We start from the raw sequence: 22538 nt of genomic DNA, 5'->3' as shown, positions 1-22538 counted from the left end.
CAGAAGTTTATAAATTGTCCTAGATGGAAAGCTTTGTTTATGTGAAAACGAACCTGTTGCACAAGAGCGTTCTTGCTGTCTGCTAAAGATGAAATAGCTAAGAGAACACTTTGGGAATCAACAGAACTGCTTTGTTAATGTTATTTTCTAGAATATATTCAATAGCCATCAGGATACCTACAGTTCAGCAGTAAAGATAGTTGCTAGAGGGTTGAGTTGCCTCACTTCACTGAAAGCGAGAGAATAAACTGCACAGCCTACGCAATTCAATGTTTTCGAGCCATCAGTGTAAAAGTGGAGATAGTCACTATATTTCTTCTCTAGCTCTGCGAACTCCCGCAAGAGAACACGACGAGGAACAACCTTTTTGCTGTACTTCGAAAGTGACCAATCACAAGAGATTGGCACCAAATCCCAAGGAGCAACCCTATAGGCCTGTCTCAACAAAGGAGGCTCATCAAAACAAAGGTGCAGCGACCTTGCCATGCTCTCAGCCCGAAGGCTCAAGGGCCGAACAATACTGGGCTTATTCTCAAAAAGGCGCAATGATGCAGAGGTCTGCAGAGCAGAGAATGCAGGGTGGTGTGGATCACTATAAACTTTGTAGGCATAGCAGAGACTAAGATATTGTCTGCGTCGCTCAAGGGACATCTGATGTGTTTCAGCATACAGACACGGCACGGGCGACGTGCGAAAAGCACCTGTGGCTAGACGCAGGCCAAGGTGATGGATTGGGTCTAACATCTTCAAAGCAGATGGTCGTGCCGACGCATATACCGGTGCACCATAATCCAACCGGGACCGCACTAGAGAGTTATAAATTCGCAGCAGACATCGTCTGTCAGACCCCCAAGTTGAGTGCGACAGCACTTTAAGAATATTGGAAGATCGTAGGCATTTTCGTCTTAGTTCTTTCAAATGGGGTACGAATGTGAGCTTCTTGTCGAATATCACGCCTAGAAACTTGTGCGCCTCCTTAACAGTAATGGTAACGTTATTCAGATGCAAGGTAGGATCCGGTGACAACCCTCGACGCAGCGAAAAAAGAACACATACGGTTTTGTCGGGGGAGAAGCGAAACCCACGAGCGGCAGGAATGGCTCAGGAGCTTCTAGCAAAAATTGCCGGAATGCCGGAAGCTGCTCGAGCAACTTGACGACAAACTTTCGTCAAGCAGCAGCATTAGTAAGGCGGGCGGGTACACGCAGCACCTCTTGAGCGGCCATTACGAATTCTTCTGAGGCGAGATCAGGCGAGATGCCCCGCGAGAAAGGAAGCCACGTGTGTGCGCTGAGGGCTGGCCCGGCTGGCTTCCGGTTTAATCCGCCGAAATCGGCGGAGCGACTTTTCTCGAATCCAGATCGAGATCTGGACCGGGAGCTAATCCAAAACGACCAGTAGAACACGTCCGTCTCGATCCCGATCGCCCAGTGAAATAGGATGACTTCAGGAAAGTCGATCCCGGCGCACTTCAAAACGACCAGTGGAATTCGCCATGAGCTAGCGCAGAGCCACTTGGATGCAGTCACAGACAAGCTCCTCTATGAACTACAAAAGCTCTCCAACCCAAAGAAATGCGACGGACTTGTAAGAGTTGAGTTTAAGCTTGATGCTCGGTGGGTCTTTCACGAGGGGGGCACTAAAATTGAAGGCGGTTGGTTACTCCGCGAAGAATGCGATTTTCAACGTCTGAACTTGCCAGCTGGGTGGTTTGATTGGGAGAATAAGTTGGGCGACTCTGTTGCGATCCAGTTTCCTTTTAGGGTGAAGGGCGTTGTTCGGCGTCAGAGGGCTTCGAGATTTTTCATGAACAAGTTCCCGCAGGAATGCTTTTAAATTTTTGTGTAGCAAGGGGAGTCAGTTTGTAGTGGGAAATGGAAAGGGACGATGTTGTCTGTTTGACATCAGAGTCAAGTCTCCTCCAAGTAACACTGAACAACCGTATGGTAAGAAAAGTGAACCATGAAAAAGAATTCTCGAACAATCTGTACGTAAAAGCAATAGAGAGATGTGTTTCAAAACTTGCAAACCCAATAACTGAGAACGATGCATTAAAACAGAGGTTACATTCACTATGCACATCAGTTGAGAGTCAATTCAAGCGAACAAAATGGCGCAATAGGCCAACATTTTTACAAGACCGCAGCATAACTGTTGACCTCGGCACTAGTCTTTGTAGAGAAACATGTGATAGCAGCCCCTCTCAAGATGTTGTGGCATCTGAAGCGATAGTCCACATGTTGCACAGAAGGCTAGACGAAGAAACTGCTGAGACTAACGAGCTTAAGGATGAGGTTTCCGGGCTAAAGAGCACCGTAGAGCAGCTGGAAGCTCGAAATCACCTTTTCTCTCGAGATGAAAACTTGTCCTTCCCCCTTATGTCACGTAGAAGTCCATTGAATAAGGGCAAAAGGATCGGAGAGGGTAGCAGGAAAACAGACCAGCGAAAACTTAAGGTAGTCGCCGAGGTCATTGCAACATCACTGGACGATTCCCCGAGCTTTGGCCTAAGCACAAAAGTTTTCTGTAGAAGACCTGAGAGGACTTCTACACAGAATATCCTATGATGACTCGGAACATGCTCTCGTGTGCAGAGTTGCAAAAGGAAACCGAAAGGTTGCTTTTCGCAACGATGAAAGGAAACCTTTCAGGGTTGCAGAATCACGTCATATGAGGATTTATGCAAAGGAGACAAGAAGATGGTCCATGTTGTCCGCGACATTGCGATGCTTCTGGATCTTCAAAGGTGAAGTAAACAATTTGTCAAGCACTTTCGCGTAGCTTGAAGGGCTTGCCATCCGTAGCTGTTATAAAAAGCTATCGGCGGAGTATAGATGAGCGACTCTAAATAACAAAAACACCAGGGGCAGCTCATGGTTTTGTTTAAGATATTGAATATGTCAATCAAGAAATTGCGAATGGAAGACACATGACCGTCCGCAAGCTCAGTGCTTGGCCACTGATACTAAAAATTTCAGGTAATGGCAGCCGGATTAGTAGAAAAACGTCTTGGACGACACTGTGCTTTGTTGTGATAGGACCGGGGAAGCAGCTGCAAGCTCACAAGCTTCACGGCCTTCTGGCACTCGTAGAAATATCGGAAAACTACTTTTCCGTGAGGGAATCATTCCAGCACCTCGTTTTGGAAATCAACTCTGCGATTGATAGCCAAAACATCCCTGTTGCGGGAATTAATTTTCAGATAACAGTACGCCTCGGATCAGACTTGAAATTTCTTCTTGTGTTGATAAGCTTGCAATCTGCTTCCTCAAAATTTCCGTGCCCCTTCCGCCATGCAGATTCCAAAGATGACACTTTTTCAGACTGAGCCAGCTCAAACTATACCAGACGTACTCCACATGCGTCAGCGAATTCTTGACTGCCTTCTTCACTGCCTATTGATTGAAATGGAGGTCTTTGATTGTTAGGCAACCACACCAGACATAGCAGATGTCATAGAGCTTATCCTTGAGAAGCTGTAGCACGAAGAATTTGTTCTGGTTGGCCTGCACGCTCGTCCGGCCCAGCGTAGCGTCATACACATCACAGCCCTCATTGTAGACGACTGCCTCGCCCTGAAGTTGCATGCACAGGGGATACACAGCTGAAATGGCAAGGCGTGGCCCACCGATTTTAAACTAAGTGTAGCTAATAGGTACCAAACAGGTAGTCGAAGTTCCACCTGGACATATGATGCATGCTTCGGGATCATCCTTGTCGTCAGAACTTATGACAAAGGGATTCAGTTTTGGCTTTTTCGAAAAACAATGAAACCTTGGTGTTCCTTGTGTTCCGTTCCTTGGCCATTTCTCTTGTCTTAGCCATATGCAATGTGGAAAAGATTGGTAGTGAGATATAAGTGTCGAAGGAGCTGTTACAAAGTGAGGTTGGCGGGGCTTCTGGCGTTGACGATTTTCATCAGAAGAATACCTACCCGCCCCTTGACAATCGCTGCATTAAAATGAGCTTGCTAAGAGGACAGGTCTAGGAGATATGTTGCGATTTAAGACTGTTTCAAAATGTCATTAGAATAAAAGCAACATACCGCTGCCGTTCTCTAGCGCAAGCTGGCACGAGCTTAGAGCGCCAGCTCGCAGAAACTATGAACGGGATATTGACATGAGCTCTTGATATTTCTGTGAAACATTTGATGAAGGTTGAAAAGGTGCCTTGTACAGTGAAACCCCAATTACTTCCCATTAAACCCCTTACGCTGGCCTACGGGTGTCGTTTATGTGGTATTAAATGTTTGACATCACCATCAACGACCCTATATAAGGCAGTGAGAATATAAATAAATAATGTGCAAGCAGAAGTCACTGTTGGCTGTATATTTGCCTATCCATTTTTTTATGTTTTCATTGTAGAGGCAAGAGGAAAACTTGGACATTTTTTTCAAGTGATTGATTACATTGATTTTAAGAACGAAAGCTTGCCTCTTTCACACTTCTCGCTTGTTTCCATATCTTCAGTCCACGTGTTGAAGTTTTCGAACTCATCGGAGTCGGATGTCAGGGAGTACCTGAGGCTTAAATGGTAACAGGAAAGAAAAAAAAGTTTTTTTTAAACAGCCTAATTGGGACAAGCATGTCACAAAAAAAAAGGTTCCGCGAAAAAAATGATTTTTTTTATCAATATTTACGCCACAGGACGTAATTTAGTAGAGTCAGAACCTCTCCACATTTGAAACTCCCGCTCTTCCGACCCCCGCGGAAGAGGAGTACGCCCCGCCCCTCACTCTCCTTGCGTTGCGGAGTTGAACGACACAGTGTCTCGACTTCCGGCAAGATTTGGCAACTACGCCAGGCCGCGGTTGCCGCGGTATTGTTTTGGTTTGACGCGGTTTGTGAGCACATGTAGCGAAGACGTGACCGGAGAAGTGCCTCTGTGATGTTCCCGGAAGGCGGAAAGTATCGTTCGTAATCGTTGCGCGTGCTTTGAAAGCGAAGGGAATCACAGAATCCACGAGTGCGCAACCACAAGCCAAGGTTCACGACAGCGCTGCGTTGGTTTCGGCGATCTCGTTCTGTTTGGTGCAACACGGCGATGCGACAGAGCTGAAACGTTCGTGGTGTGTGTAATGCATACCTGCCAACCTGTGGACTTTCAAATTCGTAAAAGTCCCGCGGCCGCTGCGGGGGGGGGGGGGGGGGGGGGGGGTACGCAGCTTAATGTCAGTCTGGACAGCGTGCGAAACGCTTACATCACACGTGCACGTGCTACAGAATCCGAACTTCTCTCGCTTTTTGGAAATTTTGGCGTGTAGGACTTCTGGAACACCTGAAAGTACCTCTTTTTGAGGCTTGGATTTGGCATTGCGCCGCGAAGCCACAGTGAACAGGAGAATGCTACAGTTACACGTGCAACAAACACAGAAGCCATACTTCTCGCCTCGAAACTGGCCGAAACAACGAGGCCCAACAACGTCTGAACACGCCGAACCAACGCGCACCCGTGCACCGCCGAACACACAAACAAAGGCTTTGAGCTTTGGATTGGTTTTCGATCCATGGCCGCCAGATAGACGGAGAGCAAAAACCACGACGCTGCTGTGGACGGTACATATCGTCCTCTTGTGGCGGTGCAAGAGACCGCCAACAACGGAGCTACAAAAAAAAAAATTAAAAGGGTATATTTTTTGTAAGATTTGAAGCAAGATTCGTAAAATCGTAAAATTAGCCCCAATTCGTACATTTTACGAAAAATTCGGAAGAGTTGGCAGGTATGGTAATGCGGCGCTATGTGTGTTATGCGGGGTTGACGTACAACGAGTCAAGTCCCGTCGTCGTCAGCTGATCCAGTAAAACTGGCCCGGGAGGACGCAGCGAGCGTTTTTAAAAGTAAATCTTCCTTCGTTCTGTTTCAAAATGTGGAAGATTCCGGACGCATACCGCGAGTAAAAAGCTGCGGGCGTTTTCAAATAAATTACGTTGTTTTAATTGAATCCTAAATCTGCCGTTTTTATGCTTCGTGTTGTTGGACTGCGTTTGCACAGCGACGTGTTGCGCTCGTCGTGCGGTGTGAATAAATTTGGGCAAGATTTCGTACTTGTCTACATATGCATGAACTGAGACCACTTTTTACGTAGTGAACATGGTGCTGTTTTTATTTTGTGCGTCTAGTTGTGGATGTTAGGTGCGCCCGGTGCGAATCTCGATGGCCTCCGGAGCGATATGACAAGAACGTAACTGGACAGGTTTGTCGCTGCGCGAACGCCCGATTGCCTCCAGCCAAGTAGCATTCCTTTCGGGGCGACATGGCTGCTGGAAGGCTCACTGTCGGGATCACGCATCTGACATCTCCGAAAAGTCAGCATTTGCACGCGCAAACAAGCAAAACAAACACAAAAAAACACGCTAAGCAAGCAAGAGGAAAACGAAAGAACCGCGCTATAAAAGCCAAAACCTCCCGTCGCTTCCTATCACTAACACCTGCGACAGCTGCTAAACACACACTACTTCACTTCAAGAAGTCTCACTCAAGCACCTAGGTCAGCACGAAACACTGATCACTTCGCCGAAACGATTAGTCGAAGTAGGCAAGACAGGCGAAAGCAGAGACTTCGGCGGCCATGAAAGAATCGCGAAGCTTTTGTTTGTTATGGTATGAATCCAAACGGAAGTTCCCGTCTTGTAAACCTTTTGTAAAGAGTAACAACTCTCATCACATGAGTTATTATTTAAACGCAAAAATATGCCGCTCAAAAGGAAATTGCAACAGATAACAAAGGTTTAACAACCAAGATCTAAGCTGTCAATCAAACTCTTAGCCAATGAAAGCCGATTGGGATTAACGTCACGGAATCCCAACTTCGTGGCTCGCGATTTAAAACGGGCAAAATAGCCGCAAGCTAAAATCAGTCTCACGCAATAAATATTGCTGTAAAAATTTTTTTTTCTCGCGGAAAAATTGTTTTTTGACCTGCTTGTCCCAATTAGGCTGTTTAAAAAAAATCTTTTTTTTCTTCACAGTTACCCTTTAAGTGCAATAATGCTGCAACGGCAACAAAGAATGGAGGTGGCTGAACAAGCATTCATTCTTCAGTGTTTCTGCACTGCTATTCCATAATTGTGCAGTGGAATACACTGAATAAAATCAAGGTTGCAATTGTGAATCTGTGAGATGTGGCGATTGTAGCACTCGGGTAGGGGTCTCTTGTTTGCACTAATAAGTGAACATTTAGTGCATTAGCTAATGATCAAAGTTTTGAACCTGGGAAGTGACAAGCACTATTTTAAGAGCATCAATCAAATTCATTTTTTACTATTAAAGTGCATTGTTAATGCTTTTGCTACTGTGCGTGCAAGTGACTTGAACAATAAACAATAAGTAGAAATATCAACCCTTTAACCCGCAGATCAACAATATTGTAGACCTAAGTAAAAAGCTAGACCTCTAAAATAAGACGGAATCTAAATACAAACACACATTGCTAAATTTAGCTTTTTTGAGACACATGTTCTTCATTATGGTTGATAAAACTATTAATAGACGCCGCAAGCTGCTGCTTTAGTGGTCAAAAGCGAGCGTTTTGTCATTTTCTGGCGTTCTGCGTGGTGGCCGCATTCTCGCCGTTGTGGAAAACGTTTATCTCAGGTAAGCGAATTCATATTTTACAACTTCGTAAAAGCATGCATCAGAAACACCGTATAGAAATATTGTCACGTTTAGGTGCGTGAAACGCTCCCAGGCGGTCCGCGATCATAGTCAACAAAATTGTAGAGCTGCCAGTTCACGGCAAAGAAGCCCACCTCATGCTGGTATAGCGAAAGTGTTGCACACAAGCCCCAACGGCTTTGGTATTGGAGGTATTTATCCGCAATAGCTCTCGTATTAAAATTAAATTGGTGTGTAATATCTAGGCTTACATTTCATGTTCTAAGCACAACAAGAAAAATACTTACAAAGCACTGTGTAAGTGATTCTTTCGCGTGTTCGTGTGTGTCTGCGCTTGCGACTTTAGGGTATCTGTTTCTCGAGTGCGCTGTTGGTTTATGTCCTAGTTCCCGCGTTGTTTCTTAGAGATGATTTTGTGCAGCACGCAATGTCTGTTTAGAAATAAGACTGTTTATTGATCTGGATGCAGTTCAGGAGTAATTTTCATTTTGTAGCCATGGACAAGACTACGTTCTACGGGAAACCCAGAGCGGAGCGAGGTGTAGCCCTTGTTCCGCTGCACCCGAGTGACTCGGAGCTTGACTCAAGCGATGACGACGTACCTCGTGAAACAGAAGGTGTAAACAGAAGGTGCGGACGCACCAGAAAAGTCAGCAAGCAAAGACGAATGTGCGACCACAACTTTTGCTTCGAGTGCGGGAACCGGTTCATCGCGTCGTAAATGCTCGCTCACAGCTGCCAGCACCTGCCCTCCACAAAAGAAAAAGAGCCGTAGGCACGCGCTCGTTCCCCGTTCCCGTTCCTGACGACGATGAAGATGAGGGACCACAGAGGCCGAGTAAGGGTCGTGCCAAATCAATGGAATGGAAAAGAGCTGACATCCCCAACCTGCAAGTTCCAAAAAAGGTCCACGAGGTCCGAACTGAAAAAGTCTGGACCGAAAAGGTCTACAAAATGTCCACAGTCCAGAGAAGGTCCACAGGAGAGTATGCCCTTGGTTCTCCGGCCAGAAACCAGGCCAGAGGCCGGCGTGCTCTCTGCCACAATGTTCGTCTGGCTACAAGTGTGCCAAATGCAATGCGTTTTTGCGTCTGAAGGGCAGGTACAACTACTATGTCTATTTCCATCAGCCGTAAAATTGTTTCTGACTGCAACCGGGGGGCCCAGGTTTCAGGTTAACATCATTGCACTGCCGCTGACTTCGGCCCGTAACTTTACCGCGAACCGGCAGATCAACAAAATTGTCGACCTTTTCTATCTAGTTTAGTTTTTGAAGAAACAGTTTCATATTTATTCTGGAGTGTGTTAGCGTGGTGCGGAGAAGAAATAAAGGTACAAAAAAATTCTAGTCTAACTGTTTCTTATCTTGCCAGTTAAAGGGTTAACACCAGAATAGAGGCATGCAGTGGACTGAAATATGGCTGATTGCCATAATCAACAATTCATTGTACTTTCTGGGATGTAAATTGTATGCAACATGCTGCATACTTTTGCTCAGCCAGCTATCAGGTTACCCTACTTATTTCAGACGCCCACGATCGGCCTACAAGCCACTTCAGTGAGCCAGAGCTTATGCCAGCGGCTAGTTCAAGCACCAGTGCCATAGAAACGGCAGCTACAGGAGCAGCTCGGACTGATGGGCATCGTCGAGCTCGTGCCACCCAGCAACCTTCAGCCGCTGCTGGCATCAGCGCTGATGAAGCGGAGACCTCAAGGCACACCACTAGGCTGCCCAAAGGCAGGATGGCACTCCTAGAAAACACACTAGCTAAGGAGAACGAGGTAAGGGACACTCTACTGCGAGAGGAACACACACTCTGCCCCTCTCCGATGGAAGAAGACCATGAGGACAGGTTGCAGAAGAGCGCGGCAGAACACAGCATGGAGATGGAGGTGAAGCGAGCAAAAAAGGAGCTCGGCATACATTTAAAGCTGGAGCAACTGAAGCAGGCCGAAAAATAAAGAGGCTGCTCACAAATAACACGGAACTTTAAAAGGTGGTCTCATTTCTTTTACGAAACTTGCAAGAGGAACGCTAGGGCCATATCACACGACTTGCTCGGATGAAGGTAACATCAATTATACTTAACAAATGGTGGAAGGACCACCACACAATTTTACAGCACCATTTCTTAAAGGTGCACTAAAGAGGATTCTGCTATCGTCTGTTCTTGGTCATGACTGACTCTACGGGCCCTAAACCATCCTAAAAATTCTAAAATTATGATCACATGACGCCGATTTCTTTGTTAAAAACAACTTGAAAGGTCGGGAACTACTCTCTGAGTAGATCTTATTGCTCAGTCAAGGCTGACACCGATGCTGGGGTACTTTCCTGAGTTTGAAGATCAGCTCAGCAAGCACATTCTTACGCCATGGAGCTCCACAACTATTAGTGAGCTACTGGGGTCACATATTTTCATCAACATATGTACAATAACTTTTTCAGGTCAGTAATGTTGTTTACCACACCACCACAGCTTATCACCCGCAAACAAAAAGCCTAATTGAGCGGCTCAACCGAACGCACGTCAACATGATTCCAATGCATGCAAACACAAACCAGACAAACTTGGACAAAGTTTGTCTGGTTTGTATAACAGCTTACAGCACCAGTGTTCAAACCAGAACCATATTTTCTCCCTTTTTTTTTCCCCTGTTCGGAAGACAAGTTTCGTGCACCCTAGACACAGCCTTACCGTACTGGTCAGGCTTTGCAGAGAACCAGTCAAATTTAAATGTAGCCTCACATGCTGAGAAATATTTTGCATTATGCATAGTCTACAATGTTGACAACACAAATTTTTTGTGTAAAGAGTAAAATTGGAGTGCCATGTCAGAATGCTCAAAACGGCACACCCTGATAATCTGCTGTTCGAGCCCTAGCCAGAGTGCGCCGCTTAGCACGGATGTGCGTAATCATATATAACCTAGTCATAGATAAAATAGGTATATTTTAATTTTTATCTCAGTGCTTCTTATACAAATACAGATGTTTTGCAACACGATGGCACCGGCACAGCTCAGGCTGATGCTGTTGCTTTGCTGCAGTGATGATGCAGCTGGAACTTATGCGAGCTATGGCAGGAATGTAGGTAGCAGTGGTGATGGGCAGTGATTTCACCAGGCAACCTAAAGGGCCAAATGGCACTCCTAGAGACGTCTCCATGAGAACAGATTAAAGGCTGGTCTTTCAGAGGAGGAGCATGCCCTCTTCTGAGCCTTCGCGTCTTCGCGGCCGATCCACGGCCGCGAAGACACGAAGCCGAACAAGCGAACTAAGCGAACGACTCGTGTACGTGCATCGAGCCAACAGTAGCCAAGGGAGTGCGACATTCACCGTCACATATAATTTATTTTACACAACGTCGCAAAAAAAAAAAAAAAAAAAAAAACTTTGAATGTTGATGAAATTAGCACGTTTTTCTTTAGTTGGAATGAAAAGAAAAGTGAAAGCGAAGTTATGTGATGTGAAAGCTGTAGGCAACAATGCGGGATGTGGACGCGCGCCTTTTTCGAAAACTGGTAGCAGACGACAATTTACCGCGTCAATCATGTCTGATCCGGTGCGCGAGAGAGGCCTGCGAGTCAGTCAATTCCTTCCAAATAGAAGAAATGGACAATTTTATGTATCAACATCGAGACCTGGCTCGTGGGGCCTGACCTCACGCCAAACCTGACCAGAGATGAGAAGGCAAGGTTATGGGCGGAATTAACCTGGCACCTCAACCACCTCGGGCCGTTACGCACCAGAGAACGATGGAAAAGTACTTGGTTCAACCGAGTGAGAAAAGCCCGGAAGCGCTGCGCAGTCGTTGAGGCTGAGAGGTAAGCTAGGCAGTAGATAAACTGTCGGGACAGAGTTATTGATATATACTTTGTATTCACAGCCGCAAATCGGGGGAGGCTCCTCCCGGATGCGGCTATCATCAACGTACTCCCACATCCTGTTTATTGTAGGGGTGGACTCTGCCCTGGGCGCCCCCGGGTTTCGTGTACCCTACCTTCCGGAGGAGGTACGTACTTGACCACGGAACAGCACAACAATCTACATGTATTGCTCATTTCTGCAGAGTTCCAGGAGGTGGGGCAAGTGTACGAAGTGAACGCTTCAATTTGTATTTTAAAATTAATGGAAGCATTGTATCAAAATTTTGATGAACTTACCTGAGAAAGAAGTGAAGAAAGCAGGATAGGTACCTTGTGCGGGCATCTTCTAGCTCCAATTCCCTCAAACCCTGTCTCCGGATGAATATGACACTTCAATATTTTGATCTCGGCAAAAGGGTTTATTCACTCACTCATTGCCTTGGGGGGGGGGGGGGGGGGGGGGGGGGTTTCGGGATCGAGGGACGGTCATCAGCGAGGCCGGGGGAAAGTCCGCTGCCACTGCAGCTTCTCCGAGTCCCAGCGGTGGTCGTCCACACCGCGTCATGGGGACGTTGTCGTCCAGGGTCGCTGTTCGGTCCGTTTGTCGAGTCCGCCACTCGACGTAGTGCCCGCATTCCCCGCGCCAGCGTCCACCGCCATCCGAGCTCGCCTCCGTGACCCTTTTTATATCCTCGCCCCCCACCGATCACGTGCCCACCACGACCCGTCCACGTGTACACGCACGCCCCCGCCACGGTCCCCGCACGACCCCCGAGCGGGGATTACGGTGACGCTCCTCCGTCCACGGATCCGGGTCAGCAGGAATGTTCGGCTTTGGTAGGGAGCGGGTAGAACGGGCGAAGGAGCGGGGGAAATTCGGGAAAGACAGGACTCCAGGGTGGGGCGGCCGGACGGATCCCCACACTTGTTACCTACGTGGTCCGAAAGTGTGTTCAGCCTTCTGAACATTTGTTGATAGTTTTATTGGTAAGTTACAATAGTTATTGTTTAAAGTGATAAATATAATCAAGAAATGGTTAATTAATTTATCGGTCCCTTTCACAATCTCGCCAACTCTAGGGTGTACAGAGGGCAAATTGACTTGTCCCTGTACCGGCTAACCCTGAAAGGACTGCACATGTAATAACTATTAAAGCCTATGGGACATGTATGTAAATAGTTCCTGAGCTCAGGGCCATATCCAGGGGAGAAGGAGAGTCTCAGCTTAAAAATTCATCCTGGACTGCCGAATATTTTTCCTAGATTTGGCCCCGACTTTGCTTAGAACTAAAAACATAGATGGGAGCTGTAGTAAGGTAGTTAGTTTACATTAAAAAAATGATTGAAATGACATGTAAATGGGAGTGGTACATCCTAGCGTCAGCCACAGCACTACCAGCTACATTCAGCTGCTGCAATGAATCATCTACTTATCTGTTTTTCCCGATTGTATGCAGCATGTAAAACTCTTACAGGGTAATACGCACACGACAGGGAGCAGTGACTTGCCTGGCACTCACAAGAGGCTTACCACAAGTCATTCATTTGCAGTATCGTTTTTACAGAAAACTACAAAAGTAACTATAGGGGCAAACCTGTTTAGAATCTAAAGCTGTGAGCATAGCTCCATTTCACTCTGAAAAACATGAGATTGCACATGTTAAAGTGCATACAGTACAAACACGTAACGATAAATATGCCATGTAGGTGCAGTCTGTGGGCGCCCCGGCAGAAGAGCACCAAGATTCGCGGGATGCGGGGGAGGCGTTCGAGGAGGAGGCCGAGGAGGAAGCAGATAGGGAGGCCTCCACCACAATGTCTAAGATACTTTGACTAATGGGAACTAAAACCGCCAGCAACATGAACATGACTACACTTATTACTGATCTAAACTATGTTTTCCTGCAGAAATGCCACAGCCTCGAGCACGGCAAGTCACGGTTCGACCAAGGCTGCCTCGTCGAGTCCCTCGAGTCTCTCAACAGGAGCGGCGGGACGAGGTGGCCTTTTCGGCCGTGGCCAACCAACGGCACCTGCTCGAGGCTAACAAAGGCCGAGATACAAGAGATGAGAGGTTCCAGGAATGTTGACAAATCCCTGAAGCACAGTAACATTATTAAGTACACACTTACTTCACACATAAGCTTTGAATAGTTGGTGTGAGCAAAGTCTTCGTAACCTGTATGAGATGTTGGAAGTCAAGAAAAATGGAAATCACGTTTCAGATCTCGCTCGGCATGGGGCAGCTCCCGGAGTGGTTGGACCAGCTGGCGCAGAACGTGGGGCAGCTGCCGCAGAGCATGAACCGGATCGCACAGAACATCCAGGAGGGTGTCCTCTCCATGCAGGAAAACGCTGCCTTTATGCGAGAGGTCATCCTGCTATCCAGCCACGCTCTGCGTCAGCCCCAGCTCCAGGCCCAGCACTAAGCCCAGGCCCAGCCCAAGCCCCAGCCCCAGCATCAGGCCCAGCCCCAGGCCGAGCACCTGGCCCAACCTCCTCCGGATAATGACAACTGAGTGTGAACTACTTTACTTCTTAGAGAGCAGCTTTTAGGCGCCCGTTCCCGGCTTGAGCGGCGTCGGCGTCGCCGTCGCTGTAACCGCGAGTAACCCTCGTGAGGGTTACTCTCACGAGGGTTACCTTTACGAGGATCGCGAGGGCTACGAGGGTTACTGTAGTGTTTGTATTCCGATAGCAATCAGCTATGTCATCGCCACGTGTCTAAGCTAGGGCGCCGCCCCCCTTCCCTCTCGTCCTCTTTGCTGATATAAGCACAGCACGGCTTTTGACACGGGGGAGTGTTTTAGGACCAGCGGTATGCGCGGTCTTACGGCTGGCTGTCAATAAAACCAAGTTGTTGTTACTACTCGGCTGGTGTCCCACTTCCAAGACACAACAACTTTTTGGCGACGAGGATGGGATGACGCAGACTGATGAGCACTTCGACGGGGACCGTTAAGACGGAGAATCAACCAGGCGTCCAAGAAGGACCACACTCGGAAGCATCCAGGATGGCCACGATTGGGCAAGTAGAACCTTTCGATGAATCTCAGTCAGATTGGGAAACATACGAAGAAAGGATTAATGCATTCCTACGAGTAAATAAGATCTCGGACGCCAACAAAGTAGATGCCTTCCTGAGTATTGTGGGTCCGAAGACATAAAAGGTATTGAAAAGTTTGACCGCCCCGAGCACGCCGGCTAGTCAGCCGTTGTCGGATCTGCAGAGAGCATTACGAGAGCATCTTTCGCCCAGGCCATCAGTTATCGCGGAAAGAGCAAAGTTTCACCGAAAAACACAACAAGAAACGGAGAGTATTGCGGAGTTCGTGGCGGGCCTTAAGCAATCGGCAGAAACATGCAACTTCGGAGCGAACCTCGAAGAAACTCTGAGAGACAGATTTGTATGTGGGCTGGCCAGGACTGACATTCAAAAGAGGCTTTTTGTTGAGGACGTGTCTCTGACTTTCAAAAAGGCGGTAGAGATCGCATTATCAGTAGAGGCAGCTACTAAGAACGTAACAGAGTGCCGGCCTAGCAGGGAAGTCAAGGAGGATTTCCAGAAGTTTTCTGCGGAAGGAGGCCGGGCACGGGACGGTTCACCGTGCACGCGATGCGGCTTGCGTCATCGTAACCGTGCTTGCCGATTCCGAACAGCAACCTGTTTTAGATGCCACCAAGTTGGGCATATTCAGAAAGTGTGCCACTCACAACCGACGTCTAGTTTCCAACCTTCGAGAGCGCAAGGTCAAGACACACAGCGAAAAGACGCCCGGAGACAAAACTTCGCCGTGTTCGAGACCGAGGAGGACGTCGAGCCACTGCTTCAGGCAACGCTCGAGAAACCCCGTCATGGACCCATATGCTTTACGATGTGTGTTCAGGGAGTGCCGCTTAAAATGGAACTGGACACGGGATCAGCAGTGTCTGTGATGTCGCATCAAGTTTTTCGGTCGTGTTTTCCGCAGATAAAGTTACGGCCGGCTACGGTGTTGCTGCGTACGTACACAGGAGAGTGCGTGCGCCCGAAGGGTGTGGCGACGGTAACCGTGGAGCACCAGCACCAGCCTTACCAGCTGCCTCTGCACGTTCTCTGCCAGGAGGGCCCTGCTCTCATAGGAAGAGACTGGATTCATCGGCTCCGGCTAAACTGGAGTAACCTTAACCACGTGGATGCAGAAGACAACCAGGCCTTGAGACAAGTCTTGGACCGGCATCCCCAAGTGTTCAACGACGAACTCGGCGAGATTAGAGGTGAGCAAGCTCAGCTCTCTCTCAAGCCGGAAGTGCAGCCGAAGTTCTGTAAAGCTAGAAGCATTCCGTTCGCGCTGAAAGAAGCACTGGAGAAAGAACTGGAAAAGCTGGTTGGTCTTGGAGTAATTGAACCAATTTCGAACAGTCGTTTTGCCTCCCCAATTGTACCAGTGGTAAAGAAAGATGGCAGCGTACGCATATGTGGGGATTATAAAGCATCGTTGAACCCGTGCTTGAACATTGACAACTATCCCTTACCCAAGATTGAAGAAATCTTTGCCACTCTCGCGGGAGGACAAGTGTTCTCCAAGATCGACCTGAGTAGAGCATACCAGCAAGTGGTAATGGACAAGGTTTCCCGCAAGTACCTCACACTCAATACGCACAAGGGACTGTTCGCAGTAAATCGCCTAGCATTCGGAGTTGCGTCTGCGCCCGCGATTTTTCAAAAGATTATGGACAACATGTTGAAGGGACTGAAGGGGGTAATATGTTATCTAGATGACATTCTGATAATGGGGGACAGGACGGAACAACACCTTCAAAACCTAGATGCGCTACTAACCCGGTTGCACGAAAGGGGAGTGCGGATTAAGGCAGAGAAGTGTGAATTTTTGAAACCGGAATTGCCGTTTCTGGGTCACGTTATCAGTAAACATGGAATATCAGCAACGCCGGAGAAGGTAAAGGCCGTGCTAGAAGCCCCCGTTCCAATCGACAAAAAGCAGCTGAGAACGTTTACGGGCATGGTAACATACTACGGAAAGTTTCTGCCGGAGTTATCGACGGTAATATTCTCGCTGAATCAGCTGCTTTGCAAAAATGCGCCGTGGGTCTGGAGTGAACAGTGTGATCTGGCGTTTAAGAAAGTGAAAAGATTGCTTGTAAAAGCGCCGGTGTTGGCACATTATGATCCGGAAGCCCAGCTTGAGGTAATGTGTGATGCTTCATCATACGGGTTGGGCGCTGTTCTAGCGAAAGTGGAAAAAGATGGGTCCAGACGGCCGATCGTGTTTGCATCGCGCACGTTATCACCGAGTGAGCGGAACTACAGTCAGCTAGAGCGAGAAGCGCTAGCCTTAGTTTTCGGAATTACGAAGTTCCATTACTACATTTATGGCAGACAGTTCGGCTTGGTAACTGATCAGAAGCCTCTACAGACGATTTTCGGCCCGAAGACCGGGATACCAAGCATTGCCGCAGCCCGTTTGCAGAGGTGGGCCATTAAGCTGTCGGCCTATCGTTACGACCTGATCTACCGTTCGGGCGCAAGCAACGTAGAAGCAGACTGCTTGTCGCGTCTACCACTTCCCCGGAGCGGCGAAAAGGAAGACGACGACGAAGTAACCGCCTGTTACGCACTTCGGTGGGAAACTTTCCCTATAACAAACTCCGACGTCGCGAGGGAAACTTCACGAGACCCGACCCTACGTCAGGTACTTCACGCGGTTACAGGACAATGGCCCGAGCGCGTTACGGATGAAGGGATGAGGCCGTTCGTTTCGAAAAATCTGGAGCTGTCGGTGGACCGAGGATGTTTGTTGTGGGGAATGCGCATTGTGGTTCCCCCATCTTTACAGAAGACAATCCTGGACGAGCTGCACGAAGGACATCCCGGCGTGGTGCGGATGAAGGAAGTGGCCCGCAGCTACGTGTGGTGGCCAGGAATTGACGCCGACCTGGAGAACACCGTGCAAACGTGTGCGGCCTGCCAGCAGCAACGGGCGCTGCCTACCCAAGCTCCCCTTCATCCGTGGGCTTGGCCTACAAGGCCATGGGCCCGGCTCCACCTGGACTTTGCTGGCCCGTTTCTTCAACGCAATTTTTTGGTGGCGGTAGACGCCCATTCAAAGTGGCCCGAGGTGTTCCTGATGCCCTCGACCTCGGCAGAAGCCACCATTGGTAAGCTGCGTGACCTCTTCAGCCGTTTTGGATTGTCAGAGGTAGTCGTGTCAGATAACGGGCCGCAGTTCTGCAGTAAAGAATTTCAGTCATTCCTCAAAATGAACGGGGTAAAACATGTGCGATCCGCTCCTTATCACCCATCAAGCAACGGGTTGGCTGAGAGATTCGTCAGAACAGTGAAAGAAGCCCTTCGCAAGGACGTCAAAGGCCGATCAATTGAAGAGAGACTGGCCAGTTTTCTTCTAGCTTACCGGAATACGCCACATGCAACTACCCAGCACTCTCCGGCTTCACTTTTGATGGGACGACCCCTTAGAACCCGTCTGGATTTACTGAAGCCCAGTGCTCGTTCAGTGGTAGAACAAAAACAGTTCCAACAGACACGCGGTCGAAAAGAACTTCGGAGATTCTTCGCCATTGGTGACAGAGTGTTTGTGAAAAACTCTAGAGAAGGTCCAAGGTGGCTGGAGGCGATGGTGACATCACGCACGGGACCAGTCTCTTACGTGTTACAGGTGACTACACCACGTGGGGTCATGGAATGGAAGAGGCATCAAGACCACATACGTCCAAGGGAGGCGGACCGAGAGACAACGTCTGCCAACCACAATCACTGCGACCGTAGTGAGGCTCCCTGGCAACCGTCGGAATCGGCGACCGGTACTGAACCGTGCGCCGGGCAACTCCATGATCAAGCACCGGCCATAGCTGCTGACGACACAAGAGAGTTTTCCACAAGAGGCGACCCAGAACCACCCGGTTCTGAGGACCCAGGTCACGACGCAGGGCCTTCGCCAGGTGACAGGAGCAGCGGAACCTCCACGCGATCTCGGTACCCAACAAGGGAAAGACGTCCCCCAGATCGGTACACACCAACGCAGTGACTGTGCCTACGCACCTTGTGGTTTTGTGTCCTGGACTGTTAACTTTTCCAATTATCTCTGTTTAAAAGCAAAACCGTTCTAGTTCTAAGTGTTAACTTGTGTATTTAAAGCATCATCTAGGGAAGGGGGAATGTAGTGTTTGTATTCCGATAGCAATCAGCTATGTCATCGCCACGTGTCTAAGCTAGGGCGCCGCCCCCCTTCCCTCTCGTCCTCTTTGCTGATATAAGCACAGCACGGCTTTTGACACGGGGGAGTGTTTTAGGACCAGCGGTATGCGCGGTCTTACGGCTGGCTGTCAATAAAACCAAGTTGTTGTTACTACTCGGCTGGTGTCCCACTTCCAAGACACAACAGTTACTAACCCTCGTAACCCTCACGAGGGTTACCTTCACGAGGATCGCGAGGGCTACGAGGGTTACTAACCCTCGTAACCCTCACGAGAGTTACCAGGGTTAGTTACCCTTAAGGGTGACCCTCACGAGGGTCATGAGAATTACCCTCACGAGGGTCACGAGAGTTGCCCTCACAAGGGTTACTAGTGTTATCCTCATGAGGGTCACAATAGTAATCCAGGTCACGTGACCCCCCGGGGGTCACGTGACCTTCCCCCCGAGGTCGCGTGACCCCCGTTGACGGCATCGCCACTGATGACGTCATCAGCGACGTTACTGATGACGTCACCGGCATCCGCATCGTCATCATCAGTGATGACGTCACTGATGATGTCACTGATGACGTCACTGATGACGTCACTGATGACGTCATCGGCATCGTCGCGTGACCCCCAGGTCACGTGACCTCCCGACGCCATGTGACACCCGAAGGTCACGCGACTCCCACAAGGTCACGTGACCCCCCCAAGGTCACGTGCCCCCCCGCCACCCAAGGTCACTTGACTAACTCCCCCAACTACCCTTCCCTCCTCCTCCTCAAGAGCTGCGCTCTAATTCGGCGTTACAGGGAGTTGCAAACGGCTTTCATTTTTCTTTCTAACATCCAAGGGTTTCTTTTTTCTATTTTTTATATATTAATTTAATTACAATGCCCCAAGTGGCTGCAATAAAAATTTTGTGACCTGTCGATTTATGCTCTCTGGCGAATGTTGTTATCTGTATATAAAGTTTTATACGACAGCGCCTGAAGTGGCCACAGCAACGTCTTTCGTGAACTGTCATCTTAAAGGGATACTTCAACGAAATTTGAATTTTACCCGCAGTGTACAGAAATAGGTCGACTATGATCCACAATACTCGAAAATGACAACCGCACGTCCGTATTTTGAGCAGATGGCTGTATTTTTCGTTCTAAACGGCCCACTCTGGCAAGCAGTCGGAGAACAGCCAGCGGAGGCCACGTCACATCCGGCGCAGTCATGACGTAGGGCGTCTCAATCAACGATTGGAGGAAAGCTGCGGCGAGGCTGACGTGGTTATGAATTTCGTCACTTGGTGGCGTTCACGAGTAAAGTTATGTTACAACCTATACGTTTGACATGCCTGCGGTCTGAACGGCCTCACAAGTCACAACCCGGCCAACACGGCCACCCTGTGATCCCAGTGTCCGAGAACCCACTAATCCCGTGCCAAACACGGTAGTCGGTTCGTGCTTTGTGTCGCGATGGCGTGTCGCGGAAACAAAAAAGTTAGCGACACCAGCGAGGACGAAGACATCGCTTCTGCAATGGTGAAAGATCGCCGATTCGGCTTACAGCCGTACATTTACGACCCATCTGCGTCGTCTTCATCTGAAGGCGACGGGGACGGGCCGGACACGCCACCACCAGCCCGTCGTGTGGACTCCGCGAATTGGTAAGTTTTCTATTTCATTCGCGATCAAGAAATATTTCATTTTTATTTCGTACATATTTTCGCGATTGGCAGGCGCGGCGTGTATTGAAACGGCGGGATGTTGCTATGATATCAGGATATGCCTCCATCTTCTTGGTGCCGATCAAGGCTATGCATGCGCACTCTACCTTTACGAATTAGCAGTTGCAAAACATAGATACGCTGTGGCGATTGCCGGCGTGCGGTCGCCTCAGCCCGACAGGCTCCAACGCGCGAGCGATAATACTGGCAGTTTTCGGCACCGAAAACTGCCATTATCAAAGTTTTATGGATGAGGTAGATGTTGCAAACACCTTAGAAAACATCGAGTAAAGTTTCGTAGTGCCCTTGTATTTCCGGCATTCATTCATTGAGCAAAATTTGTCCCAACAGGTGCTCTTGCAACGGCTGCAGAGCGATGCTGACGGACTACGAGTCCCTGTGCTGCCGAGAGGTTGACCGTGCAAGAGAGCTCTGCCAGGACCAGGGGGTGTCCTGTATCACCAAGCACCCCTGGTTCGAGCTCTACTGCCTGAACAGGCCAGTGCTGGACCTGGCGTATGTCAAAATGCAATACTTCTGCCCTTTGGATGCGGGGAACCGGACCCAAGAGGAGTATGTATATTCAACTGATCAGTGGTGTAGCCAGGAATTTTTTTTCAGGGTCGGGGCCAAGGTGGCCGGGATGTCCACGACTTGGGGTGCGGAGAGGGGGAGGGGGTTCAAAATGCATGTGTATATTATAGTGTCAGCTAAATATTTGGGGGGGGGCTGTAGACCCCCCCCTTGTTGATTACACCCCTGCAGCTTATTGCAGTCATTCTAGTTGTTACGGCTGGCTTCCACTCCAAATATTCGTGTTTACAGCTACAAACACAGCGTTGGTGTCATGCTTTTTTCAGGCATTATGAAAAATCCTGTCTCTAAAATCAAAATCTTGATATGTGGTCATTTCACCACACTGATATTGATAAATGTCATTATTCTCCTAAGATTAAGAAATTTATACGGTGTGCAAATATTTGAATATGAATGGAACATGAAGCTCTCAAATAATTCTATTTGCAAATCTGATTTCTCATATTACGTATTGCGAAAGATGTGGTTGGTGCAGCACAAACGAAATACTTTTTCCTTCCCTCCATTCTAGCAGCCTGTTGTATTGAACTTCCAAATATGCAAAATACATTTTAATTTTACCGGTCCACCCTGGTGTAGTGCGACAGGGTAAAGATAAATTAAAAGCAAGCTTTTGTGCCACTAACGGATACCAATTTTAGGGGGCACTGGAGCGTTTAAAATCAAAACATAGTTGGAAAGCACAATGTGTTACAAGAAAAAAAATGTGATAGGCAATTTTATTTCAGTGGCCACATTGTTATGGCCCAATTAGCATGACTGACCACCAATAATGTTCAGCAGCTGGTACTGCACAGGAACTTGTATTTGAGCTTGTTACATACACATGGTCTTCTATTCGATGATCGGTTCTTAATTCGATTTAGCTACTACGATTAGGTACTCGCACACCTTTCAAGAAAAAAAAAAGAATAACAGCAGTGTGCTTATCTGGTAACTGCAACACTGTGCATGTAAATAAACAGAATCAGACATCATTTATCGGTTAACTACCACACTGTGCATGTAAATAAACAGGGTCAGACATCATTTATCTGTTAACTGCCACACTGTGCATGTAAATAAACAGGGTCAGACATCATTTCAGAATAATTAGAGAGAGTACCCATGCTTTCAGAATTCCACCAAAAAAAGTTTATTGCTCTTTCCTACAATGACAATCTCGTTACCGTGAAACCGCACAATTGTCTATTGACCACAACATGAATATCGATACTGCAATAAAAAGCCCGAAAAACTAAATGCCAACAAACAGTGAAGATACACATGTTCAAGCAGTATTAAATATAATTAAAATCCTTCTGCATACAAAATGTTGTTAGAAGTTCCCCATGCTACAGGACAGTAATGATGTAAACTGCGAGATGTCATTGGAGATTGTTGACACTATACAAACGCATAGTAGAAAAGGTCAGAAGCAAATAGTGATTAGCTTTTCCCTCTTTGCTCAGAGTTCAACGCTGGTTTCTGCCATCTCATCTCATTACAGGAAGTACCGCTACACGGCATACCACCAGTTCACCTGGTGGGTGCACAA

Source organism: Ixodes scapularis, unplaced genomic scaffold (assembly GCF_016920785.2).
Source record: "Ixodes scapularis isolate PalLabHiFi unplaced genomic scaffold, ASM1692078v2 PGA_scaffold13__105_contigs__length_92229423, whole genome shotgun sequence".
NCBI lineage: Eukaryota > Metazoa > Arthropoda > Arachnida > Ixodida > Ixodidae > Ixodes > Ixodes scapularis.
This window is presented reverse-complemented; position numbering follows the sequence as displayed.